At 34.7% G+C, this 25,795-nt stretch overlaps 1 pseudogene; it reads left to right on the forward strand.

Moving 5' to 3' along the window:
* Positions 1 to 24,538, forward strand: part of LOC122218505 — a 38,075-nt pseudogene extending 13,537 nt beyond the window's left edge.
* The last annotated feature ends 1,257 nt before the right edge of the window (positions 24,539 to 25,795 follow it).

Below are 25,795 nucleotides of genomic sequence, written 5' to 3' on the forward strand. Positions count from 1 at the left end.
AAGTGAATCTGGATCAAAATCAATTAAAATTAAAACTCATTAAAATATTTCTAGAGAAATTTTGTCCAACAGTCTAATTAGTGAGAATGTTTTCATTATTTTTTTTTGGTATTAGTAATTTTAGCCATCTGTTTAGAGAATGCTTTTCTTTATTTTGTCCACTGTAAATTTAATTATAAGGACAAATGGTTCTATCCTAATACACTAGTGTGTTTCATGCCTCGTGTTATCATCAGCACCATTTGCAAATTATGTGTTTTTTAAATGCAAATTCTAATCCAATTGAGCTAGGTGGTAATGGTGGATCCACACTTTTATTTAAGAGAAGAGTTTATTTAGAAACAATGGAGTTTAAAGAGCTACTCCGTGTCAAGCAGTAGGATTAGCATTTAGTGCACCAAACTAAGGAAAATAGCAAGGGACTAATGTTTACTGAGTAATGACAAGGCAGGTAAGTTCTCAACTTTCTACTAAAAGAGCTAGTCTACATATTTCATTTTTTGTCCTATAGCATTGTTTATTAGCACTGTCTAATTTTTCTTATTGTTATGTGGCTAAACAATTTTAGCCACATCAAAACAGAGAGAAGAATTCAGATGTTGACATATCTGGGAAGTTTATCATGTCACATTTTTGAACCTTAACATTGTGGTCTTTTTTACTACATAGTTTCACATTTTCTTTGAAATATAAGGCTAAATAGCAACAAGGATTATTTGCATGAAATGAGTCCCCTCTGCACAGTACCATCCATAAACAATGCATATGGTTCAATAATGCAAGTTGAAAATCAGGGTCCCATTTTTTTTTAATTTTTTTTTTAACATTTATTTATTTTTGAGACAGAGAGAGAGCATGAACGGGGGAGGGTCAGAGAGAGGGAGACACAGAATCCGAAACAGGCTCCAGGCTCTGAGCTGTCAGCACAGAGCCCGACGCGGGGCTCGAACTCACGGACTGCAAGATCATGACCTGAGCTGAAGTCAGCCGCCTAACCGACTGAGCCACCCAGGCGCCGCCAGGGTCCCATTTTAAGATGATGGCACGGTAACATAGACTAAAATCAGTTCCTGCCATTTAATTAGATTTATTTTTATGAAAAGATGCTGAAGATTATTTCACTGGAGATATTATTTTAAGTTTTCTTCTCGAGTGCCATAATTATTGACACTATTTTCAGCTAACCACAGCATTTTGACTGAGAAGTAATTCTACCATCACATTTCTGTCACGTGGTATAACTAATAGGCTCAATTTTTCCAGCAAAGCGAGTTAGATGTGTAAAAACAATTCAAAGCCAGTAAATGCAGTTCCTTGGAAACATTATAAGGAAATGTCACACAATAACATTTACCTGCTATGTTTTATTCTTTAACCCTCAAGCACTTTTGTTGTTTCCTGAGCTGAGATTAGTAACTTAAAAAGCTTTTATTAAACATGTACAATCTAAATGAAACACTCAACCAACTGTAAATTCTCTCAATTAGACTTCCTGCAAATGACAAGCGAGTGTGAATGTGCAATAAACCTTTGAATACCGGTGATTTAGGGCCAAGCAGCACTAGAGGATTTCTAGCAACAGATTGAATGCAATTGATTGTGTGGTAAGAGGCAAGAAAAGTGTGTGGTGGTTCCTTGTTTGCCCTTTCATTCCTTAAATCAAGAGAGGATACTTGAAATGCAAAATTTATATTAATGTGCTTTGAGCAACAACTTAGGGCACAGAAAAGACACAACCACTCCTAGGTTAACAGTTGCATTATTTCAAGTCACCAGACCTCAACTCCTTTTGAGCAATATAAGAATTACTTGTAGATAAGAAAAATTCATCCAACGTGTCATTTATTTGCTTTTTGTTTGTATGGAAGAACAATTTATGGTATTTCTTTATGGACCATAATAGACTTGCTTTAGACTTTCTGATGATAGAAGCTTACTGTATGTAAAGGAACTGCTTTGGTCCACATTAGCAGTTTTAAAATTTGATGGTGACAGCCAAACATATCTGCCTAAATATCCTATTTGACATTTATATTTATTTTCTGGAGTTCTGTATTTAATCTCCCGTGGAGAAAATTTTGGGACCTGTAAAATTTGTAGCTCAGTGATATGGTCTTGAAAAGTAAACAATATTTGCCTTTTAAATAGGAAGACCACAACAACAACTTTTAAAAGTATTCTATTTTATTTTGCAATATGTATATTTATCTTTAAAATACAGCACTTAAAATACAGCACTAAATTTTACTATTTATGTATGCACACATCATACCAGGTTACATGGTGACAGCAAACAGTCCCAAATCTATGCGACTAAACAGTTTTCATTCTGTTTAATTCCTGTACTAAAAAACTATGAGTTTATCTGAGCAAAAATCATGATCTGGCAGTGCTGAACTAGAAATGGTTAGGAGCTCACTACTGGCAGGAGCTCTGAGAGACCTTTATAGGAAAGTGATGGAAGCAGAACCAGGAAATTATGATTGGCTGTAGTTTAAGCATTTGCCTTATATGGAAAAACTTAGCTGGCTATTTGAGATTGGTTGTCCTTAGGTTTTGATTTCTTAACCTTGCAGGATATACTGGCTTAGATTTTGGTTTGCTTATGTAGGCTACAGAGGCATTAAAGCCACCTCAGTCTAATGGCCTCTTTGTTTAATTAAGTTAACAATTCTCATTCATGCTGGATGTCCATTAGCAGACAGAAATGGGGCATCTCAAACATGGTCACTTAAGGACCCAGGCTGATTGATCTTAAAAGCTGGTCATTACAGTTTCAGAAGGAAAGGAGGAAAGTGAGCTCTGGCAATTCTCAGTCCAAAGGTAATAAATAGATGCTGTGTTCACTTTCAACCAACAAAATAGCTGGTTTGCTTGTTTTCAATTTCCAGAAGACAGGTGAAATATTTCAAAATACTACCTGACTTTATGTTTCTTTCTTAGCACAGTTTTCAAATCAACCACAACTGACATTGTGCTACTACATGCAAAGGTGATAAGTTGCCAAAATCGTGTACACATATTGATAAGAATGTTTATACACTGACAATCTTCGGCTATTCTGTACTGAAGTTGTATCAATTTGCTGTTAGTAAAATAACTCTAAATTACAAAAATTTACCAACTTCAGTGACATGTAAAAGTAAACAATAAGCTCAAGTATATTTATTTCAATAGTAAATGAATAAACAAAGTAACACAGGGGTTGGCAAGCTACTGCCTAATGGCCAAATAAGGCTTGAAAACTATTTTTGTATATCTCATTAAAACTAAGAATGGGTTTTACATTTTTAAATGGTTGAAAAAAACAAGGGAAAATACTGTGCAACCCATGAAAATAATAAAAAATTCAAATTTCAGTCTCTAGGAGTAAAATTTTATTAGAATTTAGCTATGGCTGTTGGTTTATGTTATCTAAGACTATGTTGTACAACAGCAGAGTTGATAGTTGGTATTGAGACCATATGGCCCCGAAGCTGAAGATATTTACTGCCTTTTCCTTTATGGAAGAAAGTTCCTTGGCCCCTGAACTAAAAAAATATATATATATCAGCTGACTTAGCTTGAGCTTGCCTGAGATGGCTCTCCTCCACATGTCTCTCTCCTTGTAGAACGGGCACATTCCTCTCATGGCAGTGATGACAGGCACGACTATATTTCGTAAAGATATCCTGGAATATCTTCACGAACATATAGAGAAAATTTGGCAATAGAAAAATTTGAAATATCTTATGTCTGACAGAATTTAGATCAAAGATGCCAAAAGAAAAAATAGATCTCCTGGAATAACTACCATATTTTGAATGATTAATGTGTCACAGACACCTGGTGCATATTTTCGGGTTTAATTCTATGCATTGAGATACAAGATGTATTATAAAATTTCCACAAATTTTTATACCTAGTTAGGTAAAAAAAAAAAAATAGGGTTAGAACTTCAGGTCTGTGTGCAATAGGCATGACCCTATGTCGTGGAAAGCACAGGAGAGTTCGAGATTTTGTGTATTGTCCAGCCTAATGATCAGTAGTTCCTCTTTTGTTCACAAAATTGCCTGGTTTGGATGATAAATTAGATGGTCACTCTAGTCTGAGTTCAATGCTTTCAATTGTGTCTCCTTGTATTAAAACAGAATAGGAGTCTAAATGTAAAAGCCCTGCACAATCTACCAACCTTCCTTTTGTCCTTAGCCAAAATGAATTTATAAAAAAACTTATTTTAGAAATAAAATCCCTCATGCTCAGGATTTAGGCCCTTTATTTCCATTTTTAGAAGGGAGGGACTTTTCACCACAGTGATCTCAGCATTGTGGGATTCCTTTGAGTTCCTGCACATGTTGAAGCATTATTTTCTTATTCCTTTGGCTTCTGGATATGATCAATCTTGTGTTTTGGAACATTTTTTATATACTTCTTTGTGTTTGTGTTTTGACATTATTAGAGTTGGTCGTATGTGGTTTATAGAACATACATTCAGTAATAGGAAATAATTTGGGGAGACTTTCATACTAAATCTGATTTTGACTATTATCTCGTTAGAACAACTGATCTCTCATTTTTCTATATAAATCAAAGTGGGATATACGTAACACAACAAATGTATAGTCATAACCAAATATTGTTAAATGTAAGACAATGGAGAAATATGGGGTTTGTTTACCTGATTTTCAGTAATAGAAGTTAGAGCTTGAATTACTTACTAATTTAAAGTGTTAATTAAGTCCTTAAGCTTAAGAGTTTACAATTACAGTAAGTGTAGAAATTTCACTACTGCCTTCTTTGAATGTGTGTTAGTGTTAGTTTTTCTGGCCCCAAACCTAATCATATGCAGAGACCGGTTCTCAATTAACATTTATTGACTAACTGACTGACTGATTGATTGACTTAATGCACAAACTCAGTGAACTTGGAAGGTAAATTTGAGTTCTTTTATTAGAATTCAGTGATTAATCTGTTTATATATAACATTTTGTTCCAACTTTTTGAGAAGGAAGTTTTACCAATAAAACCATAGTGATAGATCATATAAATTAACATAAGCAAACAGAAAATATAGTCAATAAAATTGAAAGATTTCTTTTAAAAAGTCATGGGAATATAAACAAGAAAGCTTCTCAAGTGGATGCTGTACAGAGAAATAACAGGTTCTATGTTTTAAATTTTTTAAATGTTTATTTACTTTTGAGAGAGATGGAACACAAGTAGGGGAGGGACAGAGAGAGAGAGAGGGAGACACAGAATCAAAAGCAGGCTCCAGGCTCTGAGCTGTCAGTACTGTGAGATCATGACCTGACCCTAAGTTGGACACTTAACCCACGGAGCCACCCAGGAGCCCCTCAGGTTCTATTTTTTTAAATAAAATATTTGTGTCTCATATTTAAGAAAGGATATAATGTTTTCCCCTTAGCAATTATGGCTAATAATGAACTCAAATTTGGAAAAATAGCCAAACATAAATTTGAAAAAAACTTATATTTCCCATTTGAATTATGTATAAGCGTAGCCACTCTGCTCTTACAGGGTTATAATCTTGAAAACACCAGTGGTTGGAAATCTTCAGGTGAAGAACAGATCTTATGTTAACTAGGAGTGGGAGGGGCTACAAGGTAAAACTATGTAGGTGTAGGCACTTAAAGCATATACTGGAAGAACTGAAAGGCTATTTCTGTGTATTTACTAGATTAATGTGTTTTTTTCAATCACGGACAATGCATTCTCCAATGCATTCTCCATTGTCTCTTTCTTGATTGCACAATCATAATGGGAAACAATATATTAGGTTCTCTTTGATGAAAGGAATCTGAGGTGAAAATAGATTCCCTTGGATAAAATGTGCATGTGAGAGTGTACGCATATAACCATGTGTAGCATCCCTCAGTCACATTCATCTTGAGGCAGTTCAGGGAGTTGTCGCTGCTTAAATTTGTAATTTTCAATATCACATAGAGAGTGATTGCAAACACTTTTTTTTAAATGTTTATTTATTTTGAGAGAGACAAAGTGCAAGTGGTGGAAGGGTGGAGAAAGAGGGAAAGAGAAAATCCCAAGCAGGTTCTACACGTAGTGTGGGTGTGATATGGGGCTCGATTCCATGAACCATGAGATTATGACCAGAGCCAAAATCAAGAGCCATTTGACTGAGTCACGCAGGCATCCCCATTATAAAACCTTTTTAATGGGTCATTAAGAAAATATAAATCATATCCATAATTCTCAAATAAGGCAAGGCTGGAGATAACGAGCTTTAGTTATGTTTCTTTTTGTTATCTTCAGATCATTTTGTCATTTTTTGAGCAGGTGATCCAGGTAGCTCCCAAGTCACTGATTGTCAAATTGACTGTATGTGAGAATTCTGATGTCCCTTCCCACATCAACTTTATTAGGTTTTTTTCTGTGGCGGCTTGGTCATGATGTTTGAAGTTTTCTAGGGGATTCCCATGTAAACCAGGGTGGAGAACCACTGAAGTAGAGTTCTGTTAGAGAACATTATTTTTCTTAATCTTTAGTTATCCTCCCCAGAAGGATGATAGAACTAAAATTTAAATTCAAGCCCTTGAGAGAGAAGTACAATAAAGAGAAGGGTGATGGCATGCATGCTGGCACATATCTTCTACATTTGATAAAGCAGTCTGGTTGGTCTCCTTACGATATAAACCACTGGGGAAGAACACACTAGTGAGGACTCCTGAACCTTGGCTTCCTTGCTCTATAAATCTGGGGCCTTGGCAAGACCAGAGTTAGTGCCATATAGAGAGGAGACTGAGAAGGAGCCAGAATGGAGACCAACACTGAGAGTGAGGGTATATTTTTGTTTGCTTGGTTTTCCTAATTCAGAAAGAATTAAACTTCAGGAAATAAAAAAAGAGTTTAAAGATATATGAGATTCTTTTCTCTTTTTTCTTATCCTTGAAACTGACCCTGGGGCACCTGGGGGGCTCAGTTGGTTGAGTGTCTGACTTTGGTTCAGGTCATGATATCACAGTTGGTGGGTTTGAGCCTCACGACGGGCTTTGTGCTGACAGCGTGGAGCCTGCTTCGGATTCTCTGTCTTCTTCTCTCTCTGCCCCTCTCCCACTCATGCTCTTTCAAAAGTAAACATTACAAAATAAAAAATAAAAAAAAAACTTACCCTGCAAGAGAAGCAAGCAATAGAAATTAATTACATCATTTATTAAGCATACATTCATGCATGTCATGAGTGAGATATGAATCAGATATACTGCCTTTTTCTTAGAGTATATAAAAAATGCACATAAATAACTTTAATACTAGAAAGAAAATACTGTTACAAAAGTATTATATTTTTCTATTTTCTCTCTAAATACTATTAATATTTTAATATTTCCCTAATGATCAGCAATTCTAGATCTGTCCTATCCATATTCTCCAACACTACTTTCAGACAAAAATGAGGGCAGTAATAACTAATATTCTAAAAAGAAATAGCCAAAAAAAAACCCCAAAACTATCCCAATATTTTGATACCTAAGTCAAAAAAACAGAAGCATTTGGTTTCAAGTCCTTTGTGGAGTAACCACTACAAAAGTCTGAAAAACCATCAATAAGTAGGGATAGAGGGAACATATCTCAACATTATAAAGGTCATATACAAAAAACCCACAGCTAATATCATCATCATCAATGGAGAAAAACTGAACTTTTCATCTACAGTCTGGAACAAAACAGGGATGTCAAGTCTTACCATTTTTATTTTTAAAAACTTGTTTTAATATTTATTTTTTTTTTGAGAGACAGAGACAGAGTGTGAGTGGGGAGGGACAGAGAGAGAAGGAGACACAGAATCCGAAGCAAACTGCAGGCTCTGAGTTGTCAGCACAGAGCCCCACGTGGGGCTCAAACTCATAAGCTGTGAGATCATGACCTGAGCTGAAGTCAGAAGCTTAACTGAGACACTCGGGAGCCCCAAGTCTCACCATTTTTATTTAACATAGGCCTGGAAATCCTAATCTCAGCAATCAGAAAACAAAAAGAAACAAAGGGCATCCAAATTGGCAAGGAAGAAATCAAACTTTCACTATTTGCCAATGACATGATAATATATGTAGATATGTACTTCTATACACCAACAATGAAGAAGGATAAAGAGAAATCAAGGGATCAATCTCATTTACAATTGTACCAAAATCCATAAGATACCTAGGAATAAACCTAACCAAAGTAAAAGATCTGTACTCTGAAAACTATAAAACAATTTCGAAAGAAATTGAAGATGACACAAAGAAATGGAAAAACATTCCATGCTCATGGATTGGAAAAGCAAATATTGTTAAAATGTCTATATTACCCAAAGCAATCTCCACATTTAATGCAATCACTATCAAAATACCAACATCGATTTTTCGTAACTAGAACAAAAAATCCCAGAATTTGTATGGAACCATAAAAGACCCCAAATAGCCAAAGCAATCTTGAAAAAGAAAAACAAAGCTGGACGCATCACAAACAGACTTCAAATTATATTACAAATATAGATGAGTTTGTATTCTTAGAATCTTATGTGTAGAATCACTCAGTGTTCTCTCTCTCTCTCTCTCTCCCCGTAATCTGGCTTATTTTCAAGTAGAATAATGATTTTTAGATTGTTCCATATGGTTGCTTATTTATCCATTCACTGTTGATAGATATTTTGACTGCTTCCATTTATGGCTCTTACTAATAAACCTGCTATGACATTTGTGAAAGAAAAAACAACAAATAAGTAGTGATCAAGACAATAGGGCACTGGCACAAAAACAGACACATAGATCAATGGAACAGAAGAGAAACCCCAGAAATGGATCCACAACTATATGGGTAACTAATCTTTGACAAAAAAGGAAAGAATACACAATGGAAAAGTCTTTTTAACAAATGGTGTTGGAAAAACTGGACAGCAGCCTGCAAAAGAATAAAACTGGACCAATTTCTTACACACAAAAGAAACTCAAAATGGATGAAAAACCTTAATGTGAGATAGGAAATCATCAAAATCCTAGAGGAGAACATAGGCAGTAACTTCCTTGACATCAGCCATAGCAAGTTCTTATTAGAAATGTCTCCTTTAGTAAGGGAAACAAAAGAAAAAATAAACTATTGGGGCTTCATCAAGATAAAAAGCTTCTGTAAAGGGAAAGAAATAATCAACAAAACTGAAAGTCAACTTATGGAATGGGAGAAAATACTTGCAAATGACATATCTGGTAAAAGGCTAGTATTCAAAATATATAAAGAACTTATAAAAGTCAACACCTCAAAAAACAAGCCATCCAATTAAAAAATGAACAGAAGACACGAATAAACAATTTTTCAAAAACATGAAGTTAGATGACAGACACATGAAAAGATGCTCAACATCACTATCAGGGAAATACAATTGAAGGCTACAATGCACTATCACCTCCCACCTGTCAGAATGGCTAAAATTAACAGCACAGGAAACAGGTGTTGGGGAGAATGCAGAGAAAGGGGAACCCTCTTACACTGTTGGTGGGAATGCAAACTGGTACAGCCACTCTGAAAAACAGTATGAAAGTCCCTCAAAAAGTTAAAAATAGAACTACCCTGATTCAGCAATTGCACCTCTAGGTATTTACCCAAATGTTACAAAAATTCTGATTTGAAGGGTCACATGCACCCTGATGTTTATAGCAGTATTATTAATAATAGCCAAATCATGGAAAGAGCCCAAATGTCCACTGACTGATGAATGGATAAAGAAGATATGGTATTTATATAGAATGGAATATTACTCAACCATCAAAAAGAATCAAATCTTGCCATTTGCAATGACATGTGTGGGGCTAGAGAGTGTACAGCTAAGTGAAATCTGTCAGAGAAAGGCAAGTACCATATGATTTCACTCATGTAGAATTTAAGAAACAAAACAGACATAAGGGAAAAAGAGTAAAAAGGTGGGGGGCAAACCAGAAAACAGACACTGAACTACAGAGAGCACGGGGATTATTATCAGAGAGGAGGTGGATGGGGGCATGGATTAAATGGGAGATGGGGATTAAGGAATTCACCTGTCATGATGAGCACAGGGTGATGTATGGAAGTGTTGAATTGCTATATTGCACACCTGAAATTAATATTACACTGTAGGTTAACTGGAATTTACATAAAAACTTGAAGCTAAAAAAAAATTAAAATGTCCAATTTTAATATTCACTCAGCATTATATATATAATGTATACATGAAATAATATAAATATATATAATTATATATATAGGTCATATCAACAAAATTGTAACTTTCTAGAATTTTTAAACTCCAAAGAACTTAGAAATTATTTAGGAAATCTTTTTATTATTTATTTGTTTTATTCCACTCACGTTGGAAAAGTATGACTTTTGTGATATTAATTCCTGGCACAGAGTTAAAAACTCAGGGTCTTAGCATTCAGTTTTGTCTTATTTTAATTATCTCATGATTGTTTTCTTTGAACTGTAAGAGAAAGATCAACTAGATTATTGTTTATTATCTCAACATAAATGTCAGAAACCTATCTGTTTCAGACCTCAACATACAAATTGACGTATTCACAAAAGTAAACATTGTTAAGGGAAAATTCTAGAATATGAAAAATTTGTCAAGTAAATATTTAAGAAAAGTTTACCCTTTATAAACATTGAGATTCATGGATTTATTAGAAATTAGAGCTATATGAATACAAACGGTTTAAAATATTTTAACGAAAAGAACACAGCTGCATCAATAGACTAAAAATACAGCATCACAGCTTATAAAAAATTTAATAGTAATAAATATAGCTAAGATAACTATTTTTCAAATAATTTAACATTTTCGTTAAATACTCTGGGAGGTTTTACAAGCAATTTTTAGAAAACAAGAAAAATAGTAGGTAGTATTGCCACATGGTACATTCAAGGAAATAATACAGGGAGACAAAATAGAAATCCCAAAAGATCATACACAGACAAAATCAAACTCATTTAACAATATTGAGAATAAAACTATTTTGTTATGTAAAATTGATTAGTTTGAAATGTATATATTAAGTATACTTTTATAGTTTGAAATTCTGGAAGGCAGAAGTTGGAAAATTTTGGGAAGGAGTTTCGAGAGAAAGCATGAGACGAAGTAAAATTATCATTGTTTTCCAAGTCTAGCAGATGATACATTAAAAATTATGTCCAAATTAACCTTTCCAGATTTATAGTAATTATAATATGCAGATTTTCATGTTTACCTGACTAAAAGTCTAGACGAATTTGAGATTAACACAGACTCTAATATACATTATTTTTGTCAGCTGGGAAAGATATATGGACAAAGGGAAACTAATTCATAAAACAAAAAGACTTCTCTTTTTATATTTGTAAGTGAAATAAAGTAAATTTATGTTGTGTCAAGTCATTTTAGACAAAGTGAATTGGGAAAGAAGTGAAAGTAAATGATCACTTCACAGATGCCTGAAGTTCACATGAAGTACTAAGATTGTGTGAGAGCATACTGAAAATCACCCTGAGTTCTGTTAAATGTTTTTGCTAGCATATTAAAAATAAATAAAAACCTGTCAAGAATGTTTGTTAAGTGGAACTCTGATATTCATGATCTTCCCACTGGGTTTAAATATCACTCTCTATTTCTGAGGTGCTCAGTTATTATATAAGCAGCACATTAATAGAAAGACATTTCTTTAACCATTCAATTTTTGTGCCTGAAATCTTACATTTAAAAAAAAATCTTAAAGATAATGTTTTAGTAGTAAACACCACAGGTTTTTTCTAAATTAAGATAAATAAATCTAATCTAAATAAACCATGGCCATGGTGTTCTGTGTATAATAATAACATACAAAATAATGCCATGCAAATATATAGGTTTTTGAAAGCCCAGAAAAGAAATATTGCTTCCCAGAAAAGAAATATTAACATAATGTATTTCTTTAAAAAACTAAAAACAACAACCAACTAAACTGGAACTTAAAAAGAAATCCCGAATAGATCATAAATAATTACATCCATTGCTTACGGATTACCTTTATGAATTACCTTTTGCTCATCCAAATCTGAAAATGTTGAGTAACACTTGCCTAAGAATTTTATTTTTGTGTTTATTTTTGAGAGCGAGAGAGAGAGAGAGAGAGAGAGGTGCGCAGGCACAGAATCCAAAGCAGGCTCCAGGCTCCGAGCTATCAGCATAGAGACAGAAGTGGGGCTCAAACTCATGAACTGTGAGATCATGACCTGAGGCAGTCAGACACCTAACCGACTGAGTCACCCAGGCGCCCCTTCCCTGAGAATTTTAAAAGAAGTAGTTTCTTTAGTTTTTATTTTCATTCTATTTAGTTAACTTACAGTGTTATGTTAGTTTCAGGTGTACAATATAGTGATCCAATGATTCCATACATTACTCAGTGTTCATCACAGTAAGTGCCCTCCTTAATCCCTATTACGCTTTATCCCATCTGCCCACCTAACTTCCCTCTAGTAACCACCAAAGTGTTCTTTAGAGGTTACAACTCTGTTTTTGATTTGTTTCTTTCTCTTTTTTCCCTTTGCTCATTTGTTTTGTTTCTTAAATTCCACATATGAGTGAAAGCCCATGGTATTTGTCTTTCTCTAACTTATTTCGCTTAGCATTATACTTTCTAGCTCCATCCATGTCATTGCAAATGGCAAGGCTTCATTCTTTTATATGGCCGAATAATATTCTGTGTGTGTGTGTGTGTATGTATATACACCTAATTATACACATACACACACACATACACACACACACACACACACACACACACACACACACACTCCTTCCTTATCCATTCAGCAGCTGATGTATACTGGGGCTGCTTCCATATCTTGGCTATTGTATACAATCTGCTATAAATGTAGGGGTGAATGTATCCCTTTGAATTAGTGTTTTTGCATTCTTTAGGAAAATACCCAGTAGTGTGATTACTGGATCATAGGTAGTTCTATTTTTAACTTTTTGAGAAACCTCCATACTGTTTTCCAGAGTGGCTGCATCAGTTTGTATTTCCACTAACAGTGCAAGAGGGTTTCCCTTTCTCCACATCCTCGCCAATACTTGTCATTGCTTGTGTTGTTGATTTTACCCATTTTGACAGGTATGAGGTGATATCTCATTGTAGTTTTGATTTACATTTTCCTGATGGCTAGTGATGATGAACATCTTTTCATGTGTCTTTTGGTCATCTGTATATTTTCTTTGGAGAAATGTCTGTTCATATCCTCTGCCCATTTTTAATTGGATTATTTGGTTTTGGGGTGTTGAGTTGTATAATTTTTTTATATATTTTGGATACTAACTCTTTATTGGATATGTCATTTGCAAATATCTTCTCCCATTCCATAGATTGCCCTTTAGTTTTGTTGGTTGTTTCCTTTGCTATGCAAAAGGTGTTTTTGTTTGTTTGTTTTCCTTTTTTTTCCTGATATAGTCCCAAGAGCTTATATTTGCTTTTGTTTCCCTGGCCTCAGGAGACATATCTACAAAAAAGTTACTTTGGCTGATGTCAAAGAAATTACTGCCTGTGTTCTCTTCTAAGATTTTATGGTTTATTTATTTATGGTTTCAGGTCTCACATTTAGTTCTTTCATCCATTTTGAGTGTACTTTTGCATATGGTATAAGAAAGTGTCCCAGTTTCTTTCTTTTTTTAGGCTGCTGTCCAGTTTTCCCATCACCATTTATTGAAGAGATTGTCTTTTTCCGGTTAGATATTCTTTCCTGCTTTGCCAAAGAATAATTGACCATATAGATTTGGGTTCATTTCTGAGTCTTCTCTTCTGTTCCATCGTTTTTGTGCAAGTTCCATATTCTCTTCATGACTATAGCTTTGCAATATAACTTGAAGTCTGGAATTGTGATGTCTCCAGCTTTGCTTTTCATTTTCAAGATTGCTTTGGCTATTCAGGGTCTTTTGTGGTCCCATACAAATTTTAGGATTCTTTGTTCTAGTTCTGTGAAAAAGGATGTTCATATTTTGTTAGGGATTGCAGTACATGTGTAGGTTGCTTTGGGTAGTATAAACGTTTTGACAATATTTGTTCTCCCAGTCCATGAGCATGGAATGTTTTTCTACTTTTTTGTGTCTTTAATTTCTTTCATCAATGTTTTCTAGTTTTCAGAGTATACCTCTTTCACCTCTTTGGTTAGGTTTATTCTGTGTATCTTATGTTTGGTACAATTGTAAATGGGATTTTTTCTTTTTTTTTTTTCAACGTTTTTTTTTTTTTTGGGACAGAGAGAGACAGAGCAGAGAGAGACAGAGCATGAACGGGGGAGGGGCAGAGAGAGAGGGAGACACAGAATCGGAAACAGGCTCCGGGCTCCGAGCCATCAGCCCAGAGCCTGACACCGGGCTCTCGAACTCACGGACCGCGAGATCGTGACCTGGCTGAAGTCGGACGCTTAACCGACTGCGCCACCCAGGCGCCCCGGGATTTTTTCTTAATTTAACAGAACTAACTTTGAAGCTAGTCACAGGATTCTTTGTTTACAAAAATCTAATTTGACCTAAAAGCGTTTGTTCAGTCAATGATTTCAGCAATATTTTACTGGTTTATATGGCAGAAAAATTATTTTATGACAGTGTTTTTGAAATTTTTACATTAAACTTTAAAGTCGCTTCAGTATTTCTAAGTATGAATATTGAATACTCTGAATTTCAAAGAATTCTTTTGTTATTTCTCTTGATTGTTCATCTGGAGTTTCTTACTCTTTCTTGTCATTCACAACATGGCTGTTTTTGAAGATACAAACCTTTCTTTAGATAGAAAAATGTAGTTTTCCTAAGAAAAATTATAGGTTTATCATATTTCAGACTCAATTTTAACATTATAAAATTTAAACTGGTTGGATCTTGATCTCATTCTTTTTTACTGAAATATTTGGTTTATAACATTAAGGTAAAACACAGTTGTGTTATTCTACACAATAAGTTTAAATTCGTATTATTGGTTACACCCCAAATTTAAACTGCTAAATAGGGGCGCCTGGGTGGCTCAGTCGGTTAAGCGTCCGACTTCAGCTCAGGTCACGATCTCACGGTCCGTGAGTTCGAGCCCCGTGTCGGGCTCTGGGCTGATGATGGCCCAAAGCCTGGAGCCTGCTTCCCATTCTGTGTCTCCCTCTCTCTCTGACCCTCCCCCATTCATGCTCTGCCTCTCTCTGTCTCAAAAATAAATAAACGTTAAAAAAAATATTAAACTGCTAAATAATATTTACTATTTCTTTGTGCTTCTAATTTATTTCAAAGTCATTTAAAGTAATTTACTTCTGTATGTGGCTATGTCTCCACCTTGATATAAAGTTGAGTTTCTTTACTTACTTTTTTCAATTTTTTTTTTGGTGAAGGGGGCTTTTGTAAATTAAAATTTTCTTTGTGAATATGTAAAATATTTATATATTTTCTAAACCAAAACTACAGTAACAGGGTGTGTTTCGAAAAGGCACCCTTCCATCATTGCCTCTTCACCCTGTTCCTTTTCTTATCCATAGATAACAATTTTTATTAAATTACAAGTTCAGTGAAAGGTTTTTATCTCTTAGTTTCAATTTACTTATGTTTTTCTTGGGATTTTACAGAGGAATAAATTTAATATTAGCCTGAGTTGGTGAAGAAATTGTTAGGACTAAACAAACCCCTTTTACTGAAGTTGAAAGTTTTCAGATGAAATGGTTTCCATATAGGCCAGTGTTTTTCTTTTTTTCTCCTCTCCCTGCTTGTCCATCAGGCCTTTCTAGATTAGATGAGTGGTTTTTTTGCTTCTCTTCTTCTTCATATATATTAGCTGTTGCTACTGGAAGGTGTTCACTTCATTTATATTAGGGACAGAAATCCTTTCAACAGGAAACATGACTGAGAATAGCTGTGTGATTCCATTTACCATGTGAGTATAACCCCACAAACTAGACTTCACCTTGCTATTCTTCTCACCATTGGTCATGATGGTACCTTGATCAACAAATTTCTCTTAGTTTGTGTTTTAGAGTCTTCCAGAGAAATAAAGCCATAGTGGATTTATATAAAGAGATTTTAATAATTTAGCTCATGCTTTTATGGAGCCTGAGAAGTCCCATGATCTGTTATCTGCAAGATGGAAACCCCACAAAGCCATTGGTGTAATCCCAGTCCTATTCTCAAGGCCTAAAAACCAGGGGAGCTGATGGTGCAAATCTCAGTTCAAGGGCAGGAGACTGATATCCTGGCTCAGGAAGGCATGAAGGAAGCAAAAAGGGTTGAATTCCTCCTTCATAAACCTTTTTGTTCTATTGGAGCCCTCACAGATTGGATGATACTCACCCACATTAGGGAAGACTATCTATTTTAATGAGTCTACTCATTCAAATGGTAATCTTACTCAGAAATACTCAAAGTCACAACCAAGAATATTGTTTAATATGGACATCCATTTCCCTTGTCAGAGTTGACACATAAAATTAACCATCACAATTTATCTGCTTCCTCACTCTAGACTCAGCTTTATAAATGCAGGGGCCATGTTTAATGTCTTCCTCATTCTGTTCCTTTTGTCATACAACGATCTCCTTCACACTGAAATTCAAATACTTTCTTGGGAGTAAGCAGCTAATATTAAATATACAAACTCCTTATGAAGAAGTATGAAGATATAGGAGATGAACAATATAGCAAAAATATGATTTTTATGTTACTCTTATATGCATCATTTTACCTTAAGTATATATATACCTGAGGCATACCCATATCCCTATACTTTTGGCAACAATCACACTTTCATAAAACTTACTCATTTATTTTCTAAAAATCTATTTCTTTCCCAGTTTTTGAGATTTTGCTTATTAGAATCATGAGTTTCTCAAGTTACAGAGTTTCCCACATCCAGTTATTTACCAAGTGATACTGATTCTATTTTCAGATTATCTCTTCAATCATTTTTTTTCTTTATGTATGCCTGTTTCCCCTGACTTAGTTTGGATATCAATTCTCTTTCCAAATCTTTTGTCCAATCTCCCTGTAGTGGCCTGTTTTGTTCTTCCATACACCATAATGAAGCTTGGATTTCTTTGTATAAAATATATCTTTCATATCACTCTTTGGTTAAGAAAAAGTATGCTTTTTAACACATAGGATTATGTCTAATATCTTTAAATTGGAAGTTAAATCTTTCAGATTTTGTCCCTATCTACTTGTTCAGTTATTTTCTATTTTGTAACCTATGTTCCAAGCTTTGTTAATCTCTATTAATTTCCTCTATATATGATGATCTTACCTGATTCTTTGCCTTTAAGTCTATACTTTCTTCTGTTTGAAAAACCCTATGTTGCTCTCTGCCTAAAAGATATCTACTTATTTTTCAATTTCAAAGTAAATTATTATATTCTACTTTGATGATGTCAGATCCTATAGAGAATTAGTTGCCTCATTTTCTCTAACAATGATATAAACAAGAATGATTAGACTTTTATGTGCCATTTTCTTTCCATCGTGTTTTTATCAAATTCTTAAAACCACTCTTTTTCAGGTGATAAAGCTGAGGTTCAGAACCATTACTTAATTCAGCCAAGAGAATATAAGCTCAGTCCCTACTACTTAATGAACCCTTTAAAAAGCACCTCAATGAGTGTATTTGTAAATAATTCTTCATATTTAGATACACATTAATTCTCACCATACTGTTCATTTAACTCTCTTGCTTCTCATCTATTTGCTTATCTCCCTGAGAAGACCTTCATCCTCATTACTTTTTTTACTTTATTTCCACTCTAATTTCTCTGAGATAACCTGAAAAGGAACAGACCTTCTCCTTTTATCTATTTATTACTCTTAAGCATATCCAGCATGAGTTCTTTGTGTCCATAAGCAGTATATGTTTCCCAGTCTGTAGTTGTCATTAATTACCCTGTCCAATTCTTGGTCTTCTATTTTCCACCTACTCTTGGCTTCCAGGATCTGAGTTCTGATCTCTTGCTTGAGTTAGAGTTACATCCCTTCTGTCTCTCTTGATTTCTTATTTACTTTATATTAGTTAGTGTATAGGCTACATACATATGGCTAAGGATGTAGTAAGAATGAGACCTAGACATCCTGGGTGACTCGGTTAAGCTTCTGACTTTGGCTCAGGTTATGATCTCACAGTTCATGAGTTCAAGCCCTACTTTAGGCTCTCTGATGTTAGCACAGAGCCAAATGAACCCACTTCGGATCCTTTTCCCCCTCTCTCACTGTCCCTTCCCCGCTTGCATGCATGTGCTCGCTCTCTCTCTCTCTCTCTCTCTCTCTCTCAAAAATAAATAAACATTTTTAAAAATATCATTCAGTACCCAAGATCCTTTATAAATCTGCCCATACTCCAAGGTATTGTCCTGATCTGCACGGTCCAAGACAAAGTACTACCAGGTCTGTGTTCTAACATTTTTTTCCAGGGGAAATAGTGCAATGCAATGATACATCAAAAGTTGCACATACCGCCTCTGTTCATATACCATTAGTGTGGACACAGTCATATGACCATATCAAACTGAAAGAGAGGTTGTAAAATACAGTCAACAGGTAGAGCGTCTGAAGGAGGAAAAGGGAATAGAAACTTAAAATTGGTTACTAGTGTGCACTACATTTATCTATTATTTATTCTGAAACCGTGCTAATTTAACATATATATACGTTTATTTCATAGAAAATTCTACACTTGAACTAGAAAGTCCTCAGTTTGAATCCTAGCACAACCATGAAACTTTTTGTACTTTGGAAATGACATTTTCTGCGCTATATTTTTTATGACTGAAACTAGTTTGTAGAAATGTTATCCATATACATTAAGTTAATCTTAATGTATTATCCACTGCATACTTCAGAAACATCATGCATGGTGACCAGAGAAACTACCCTTAACGTTATGTTCATTCATTTTCCCAACAACTCATTTTTATTAAAGAGACTATCCTTTATCGTTAAAAGGGAAAGTGATTGAAAATAATAATGAGAAGTATTATCTTACTAAAAAGAAGAAAGAATGGATATTGCAATAACGTTTAAAGAAAAAAACCCAAAATTACCGCTATTCGCATGACCATATAATCTCTCCCATAGACTTGTTCTGTGATCTTGAGCTTTTTTGTCTGTCCTCTCTTGGCCTCAGTTTTCTTATTTACAAAAACTTGATCTCCAAGTTTCTTTCCTTTACTAATGTTGCTGATTCTCTTTAGTTAAAAATAAGTATTTATTAAACATTTTATATGTGTAACAGACTATATGGCATTTTTATTGCAAGGCAGTTTGAGGATGATGATGAACTGTTGAACAAAACAAGCCTATATTCCTCTCCTGAGAAGCTTACATTCTAATAAGATTGGTAATAAAAATTAAGGGAAAATAATGATGGGGTAATTAATATCAGAAGACATGAAAGCCAGGCTTAGAAGAAAGAAAATGGATATATTTTTACAAATCTATGGTTTTCAGTAACATAAACTGTTATATACATAGTTTCTCATATAGTTATATATATTTATGTATATAGTTTATTAGGTATATATTATCTTGGGATAATGTATAATTAAAACACAGCTTACATGTATCCCTAATGAATTTACTCAGCCTACTTTATCCCACTTCTACTCCTTCACCTACCTAAAAAACACATTACATAATTTATGTGGAGTAGTATAGAACTCAAACATAATCTTGCATCTTCTTACTCTAGATGACTTTCTATAAAAGTGCTCAATGACACCCAGACAGATATTACATTTAAGTTTATTTTTTTAAATTTTTTCTTTTTTTTTACATTTAAGTTTATTAATGATGATATTAAGCAGTCTTTTGATACTGAATGATACTAGAAATAAAATAATTATTCTCTATTGAGGCTACATTCTGCCTATAAAAGTATTTCATCTATGAAAACACTTTGCCTCTATAGCATCATTGGAGGATATTAGTCATGTGTGCCAGTAAAAAGGTCATAGCACAATAAATTTTAAGTACACGTTAAGTATAATTTGACACGGTTCAATATCTTAAAATATGCATTTTGTTATATCTTTATTCCAAGGCACATATCCAGCTTTGAATTACTAACTGAATAAGTGAAAAATTATTAACTGCCAAGTAGTCCTTTTCAATTAATCCACATTAACTTTCTAACCTTAACGTCCATTGAGAGGTACCCAGGTATACGTTTTCTGTTTGTCACTTAATCTTAGTATCTCATCTCTAAATTTGTTTATCATAATCACAAAAACTAATCTTTATGGAACTCCATGTGTGCGTGCTAGCTACAGTGATAAATTATTTTTTAATCCTCATCTAACTCGATGAGCTAGGTTGTTGTATTATAGTCACTTAATTATGACCAGAAAGTTAACCCAAATTAATGGTTATCATTATACAGAATAACTATTTCTAAGTCTATTTGACAATGCTTAAAATGCAAGATTTCTCTAAGAAGCATAGTGCTAACATTATTCTGTTTTTTTTTTTTCTAAGTATAGAGGACCTTCTGCTAATTCAACAAGGCTGTTATATATTACCTTTCCCCCAATTCTGTTATATTCATGTATATATGAATATACACACAAAAGCATTCATTTAAAGTCAGTATACTACATCTATTACTTACATATAGAATATTTTCTAGTGATAAGTCCTAAGAAATTCTTAAGCACCCAAATAGCTTAGAGTTAAGACCACCAGCTTTAGCAGTAAAACACCAGTTGAGTGAATTCTGTCCAGTTTTATTTTTGGTTACTTTCTTCTTTTAAATGTTGACTTGTGTTATCTGTGTAGATATTCATTGTAGATTATTGGGAAAGTACAGAAAACTATTAGTTAAGACGTGGTCAATGCTCTTTGAGAACTGATAGTGGTGTCTTAAACAATGTAATAATCATACTCGTCTTTTCTAAAAATTCTGAAATGCCAGATGAGTCGGAGGGAAAGAGGTATCTTCTATACTGTTAGGCTACCATCCCCTAGGTTGTTGCTGTCACCATGTCTCATCTAAATAAGACTGAATGTCAGAAAACATACTTGAATGGGTAGCATTTTCTTTTCAGAAATTATTACACAGTGACTTTCACCATCTGCTGCTATCTTACTGGACAAAATATGGCAATTTTGAACTTACCAGAGACTTGCTAATGTGTTTAAGTAGATGGTCATGCATCCAGCTAAAATTATCAATGTTCTAGTATTAAAAAAAAGAAAAAGAGAGTGGGTATTGGGATCAGTAACCACTAAAGAAAAGTATCTCTCTGAGATTTTTAATGTTAATTTTGGATTAGTGTGATTAATGACGAAATAAATGTATGGAACATTAATTATTCCACAGTGTGGAGGTTTTAAGCTAGATCCCCAAAAATGCAAATTCTGGGTCAAAATATGGCAAACAAACCAAAAAAGTTAAAATCATTCCTAAATATGTCTCATAAAGATAGTACTAGTTTATGCTTAAACATAATTTATGCCTGAAAACTATGATATATTCCAGGATTTATTTATAACTTTGCAAGTGTGATAGACAAAATACTTTAAAACTGCACATTAGTTTCACTTTTAAGCATGATATATTTCTAAGTGAATTGGCCAATTTCGTTTGCTCTACACATTGTCTCCTTATGCATCTTCTTATTTTATGTAGAATCTAATGTTTCTTATGGAAACTTCATATATATCGCGGATAGTAACACTTCACTAATAATGTTATTTTTAAATATTTTCCTAGTTTGATCTTTACTTCTTGTTTATTAACTTACTGCTTTTCTATGTTTTAGAACTTTAAAAGCTATATGTTTTCAGTACTCAAATCCATCAATAATATTTTTCAAGTGTCTTATCCTCAGTTATATTGAGATGTAATTGACATATCACCACATAAGTAAAGTGTACAGCATAATGATTTCACTTACCATTTCACATACCATGAAATGATTACTACAGTAAGTTAACTCTGATCACCTCATATAGATACAGGGAAAAAAAAAGAAAATACATTTATTTTTCCTGGTGATGAGAACATTGAGGATTTACTCTCAACAACTTTTATATATGCTGAATAACTTTTACATATGCCAAACAGCAGTGTTAACTATAGTCATCATGTTGTACATTACATCCCTAGTACTTGTAACTGAAAATTTGACCACCTTCCTCCATTTCCCCCTTCCCCACCCCTATTTCTGGTAATCACAGATCTGATGTTTTCTATGAATTTGTGTTATCTGTTTATTTATTTATTTTTAAATTTCTAACACAGAAGTGAGAGCATACAGTATTGGTCCCATCCTCTCTCTCTCTCTCTCTCTCTCTCTCTCTCTCTCTCTCTCTTTCTTTTCTAGAAGTTTGTACCTCTTAGTCCCCTTCACATATTTTGCTCACCTTCAGCATCTCCCAGCTGTGGTAACCAACCAACACTTTGTTCTCTATAAGTTTGCTTTATTTTGGTTGTTTGTCTTGTTTAGATTCCACATATAAGTATTTGTCTTTTTCAGATTTATTTCACTTAGCATAATACTCTGTAAGTCCATCCATGATGTCACAAATGGCAACATTTCTTTCTTCTTTAATGCTGAGTAATATTCTGAGGCACAGGAATCCCTTGAAGATGCTACAAGTTCAGTTCCAGACCACAGCAATAAAGTGATCTTTACAACAAATATTTTTTCTGGTTCCCAATACATATATGAAAGTTCTGTTTCTACTGTAGACTAGTAAGTGTGCAATATCATTATGTCAAAAAAAATGTACGTACCTTAATGAAAAAATACTTTATTGCTAAAAAATGGTAACCATCATCTGAACTTTCAGCAAATCATAATCATTGATCATAGATCACCATTACAAATATAACAATGAAAAAGTTTGAAATATTACAAGAATTATCAAAATATGACAGACATGGAGTGAGCAAATGCTGAGAACAAAATGGGACTGATAGACTTGCTTGAGAGTTGCCATAAATCTTCAATTCGTAGAGAAGGCAGTATCTACAAAGTGCAATAAAGTGAGTACAATAAAATGAAGTATGTCCAGTGAAGGAATGCATATATACATACATAAATACATACATACGTACATCATCTTTATTCACTTATCAATGGACACTTAGGTTACTTTTATGTCTTAGCTATTGTAAATAATGCTGCAATATATATAGATATAGATATAGATATAGATATAGATATAGATATAGATATAGATATAGATATAGATTGATATATATATATAGATATATATATTGATATATATTGATATATATATATTGATATATATTGAATTGATATTTTTGTTTTCTTCAGATAAATACCCAAAAGTAGAATTGCTTGAACATATGATAGTTGGCTCACGTCATTTCATGGCTTGTAAGTTCGAGCCCCACATTGGGCTCTGTGCTGAGAGCTCACAGCCAGGAGCCTCTTTCAGATTCTGTGTCTCCCTCACTCGCTGCCCCTCCCCCACTCACTCTCTTGTCTCTCTTTGTCTCTCTCTCTCAAATTTACTTTATTAATAAAATTTAAAAAATTTGATTCACTAAAACAGCAGACCTTTGGAAATCTCTATTTACAAGTCATAGAAGAATCGAAATCCAATACAGTGTCTTAGCACAGGCTGCTATAACAAAATGCCATGGACTAAGTGTCCTAAATAGCAGACATTTATTTCTTACAGTTCTGGATGTAAGTCTGACCTGAGATCAGAATGCCAACATCATTAAATTATGGTGAAGTCATCTGTCTTGCAGATGGCTGCTTTCTTGGTGTATCCTCAAATGGTGCGGAAATAGAAGAGAGAAGAAAGAAAGCAGGTTATCTGGTTTATTCTTTTTGGGCACTAATCTCATCCTGAGGACTGTATCCTCATGACCTCATCTAAACCTTATTACCTTCCAAAGGTCCCACCTCCAAATACTATCACATTGGGAGTTAAGACTTCACCATGTGAATTTTTGGGAAACACAGTCATTAAACTACCAGAAAATGTACTCAAAATATAATTCTTCCAAAGATTACATATCAGTTACTATGGATAAAAATGTAAATGGCCTCAAGCCCAGGACCTGGACATGTTAGATTGCCAGGGTTTGAGCCCAGGCTGAGGGTGGCCGGATACCTCAGGCCCGGGGTGTTCTGGATCAGTGCCTGCGGGGCTGGCTGTAAGTACACCCAGCCGAGGGGCTCACCGAGACCCAGGAGGTTCAGGGAGCATTAGTGATCTATGTGTGTTTTTCCAAGGCACCTAATAAAAAACTTCTTCACAAAATGGTTAATATGATTAAGTGAAACAGAAAATGGCAAGCACGTGTCTGTATTAGAGCTCCTTGGCAACATTCTTATCATCCCTCAAGCCACCCTTGGTGGGAGAATAAAAGGCAGAAACATGCAGTATCACTCTAACTCTGGAAAAGCAGAAGGGTTAAAACTTTATCCGCAATTTGTGACTCTGTGTGAAAAGGAATTAGCTGCTAACAGCAAGACAGCTGAAGCCACAGTGGTGGCGGGAACAGGATACTTACCCGAACAAACAGGAGTTATAAAGCTGGATACCAGTGGACCATATACACACCTAGTTTAGTTTTGAAAAACTAAGTTAGCTTCTGCAATTTTTGTTTTAATTTTTTTTAACGTTTATTTATTTTTGAGACAGAGAGAGACAGAGCATGAACAAGGGAGGGTCAGAGAGAGAGGGAGACACAGAATCTGAAACAGGCTCCAGGCTCCAAGCAGTCAGCACAGAGCCTGACGCCGCAGGGCTTGAACTCACGTACTGCGAGATCATGACCTGAGCCGAAGTCAGACGCTCAACCGACTGAGCCACCCAGGCGCCCCTGCAATTGTTTTGTGGTAGAAAATGATCTCAACTTTAATTATTTTCTTCCCCTTCTTTTTTTTTTTTTTAAATGTTTATTTTTGAGAGAGTGAGAGAGAGTGTGAGAAGGGGAGGGGCAGAGAGCGAGGGAGACACACAATCCGAAGCAGGCTCCAGGCTCTGAGCTGTCAGCACAGAGCCGGTTGCAGAGCTTGAACTCACAAACCGCGAGATCATGACCTGAGCTGAAGTCAGACGTTTAACCCCCTAAGTGACCCAAGTGCCCCATTCTTCCTCTGCTTCTTGAATATGCTAACCTGCAGCAATTTTAGATAAGAAAATCCTGGGTCCTATCCATAACTCTGTAACCTGCTAATTGGATGACCTTGTCAAGTCGCAAAACACTGTGTTAGGTAGACATGAGCAAGGAAGGATAAAGCAGGTGCTGGCCACACCTTTGGAGCCACCCTGAAAGTTAACAGTCACACTTTCAGAGCTACCTCTAAGGGCTAACAGAACAGGAAAGGCCTTGCCACAGAGCTGGCTCAAAAGCTACAAGGGGACTTATAAGAGCTGAGCATGTGCTCAAAATGTGCACCTTGCCCTTAAGTACTTTTAAGGTCACAACAAAAGCTCATAAGACACTCGTAAATACACAATACATAAATAAATGCAAATAGAATGCATCATGGGTAGGTGCATGCTGAGAAGCCATAATGTCATATAACCACCAGGTGTCAATCAAAAATATCAATAAAGCCAAATTCACATGTACACAAAACAGGCTTAAAATGTTGTAGGTAGAGCTTCTTGGAGCCATTGCCATCCTTCTTCTTCTGGCAGTGGTCTGCTTTTACTCTTGCAAGTGTATTCTACTTACCTACTTGATAAACTCTATCTCCCCATTCTATTTTTTTTTTTTAACATTTATTTATTTTTGAGACAGAGAGAGACAGAGCATGAATGGGGTAGGGTCAGAGAGAGAGGGAGACACAGAATCGGAAGCAGGCTCCAGGCTCTGAG

This window comes from Panthera leo, chromosome B1, assembly GCF_018350215.1.
Source record: "Panthera leo isolate Ple1 chromosome B1, P.leo_Ple1_pat1.1, whole genome shotgun sequence".
Taxonomy (NCBI): Eukaryota; Metazoa; Chordata; class Mammalia; order Carnivora; family Felidae; genus Panthera; species Panthera leo.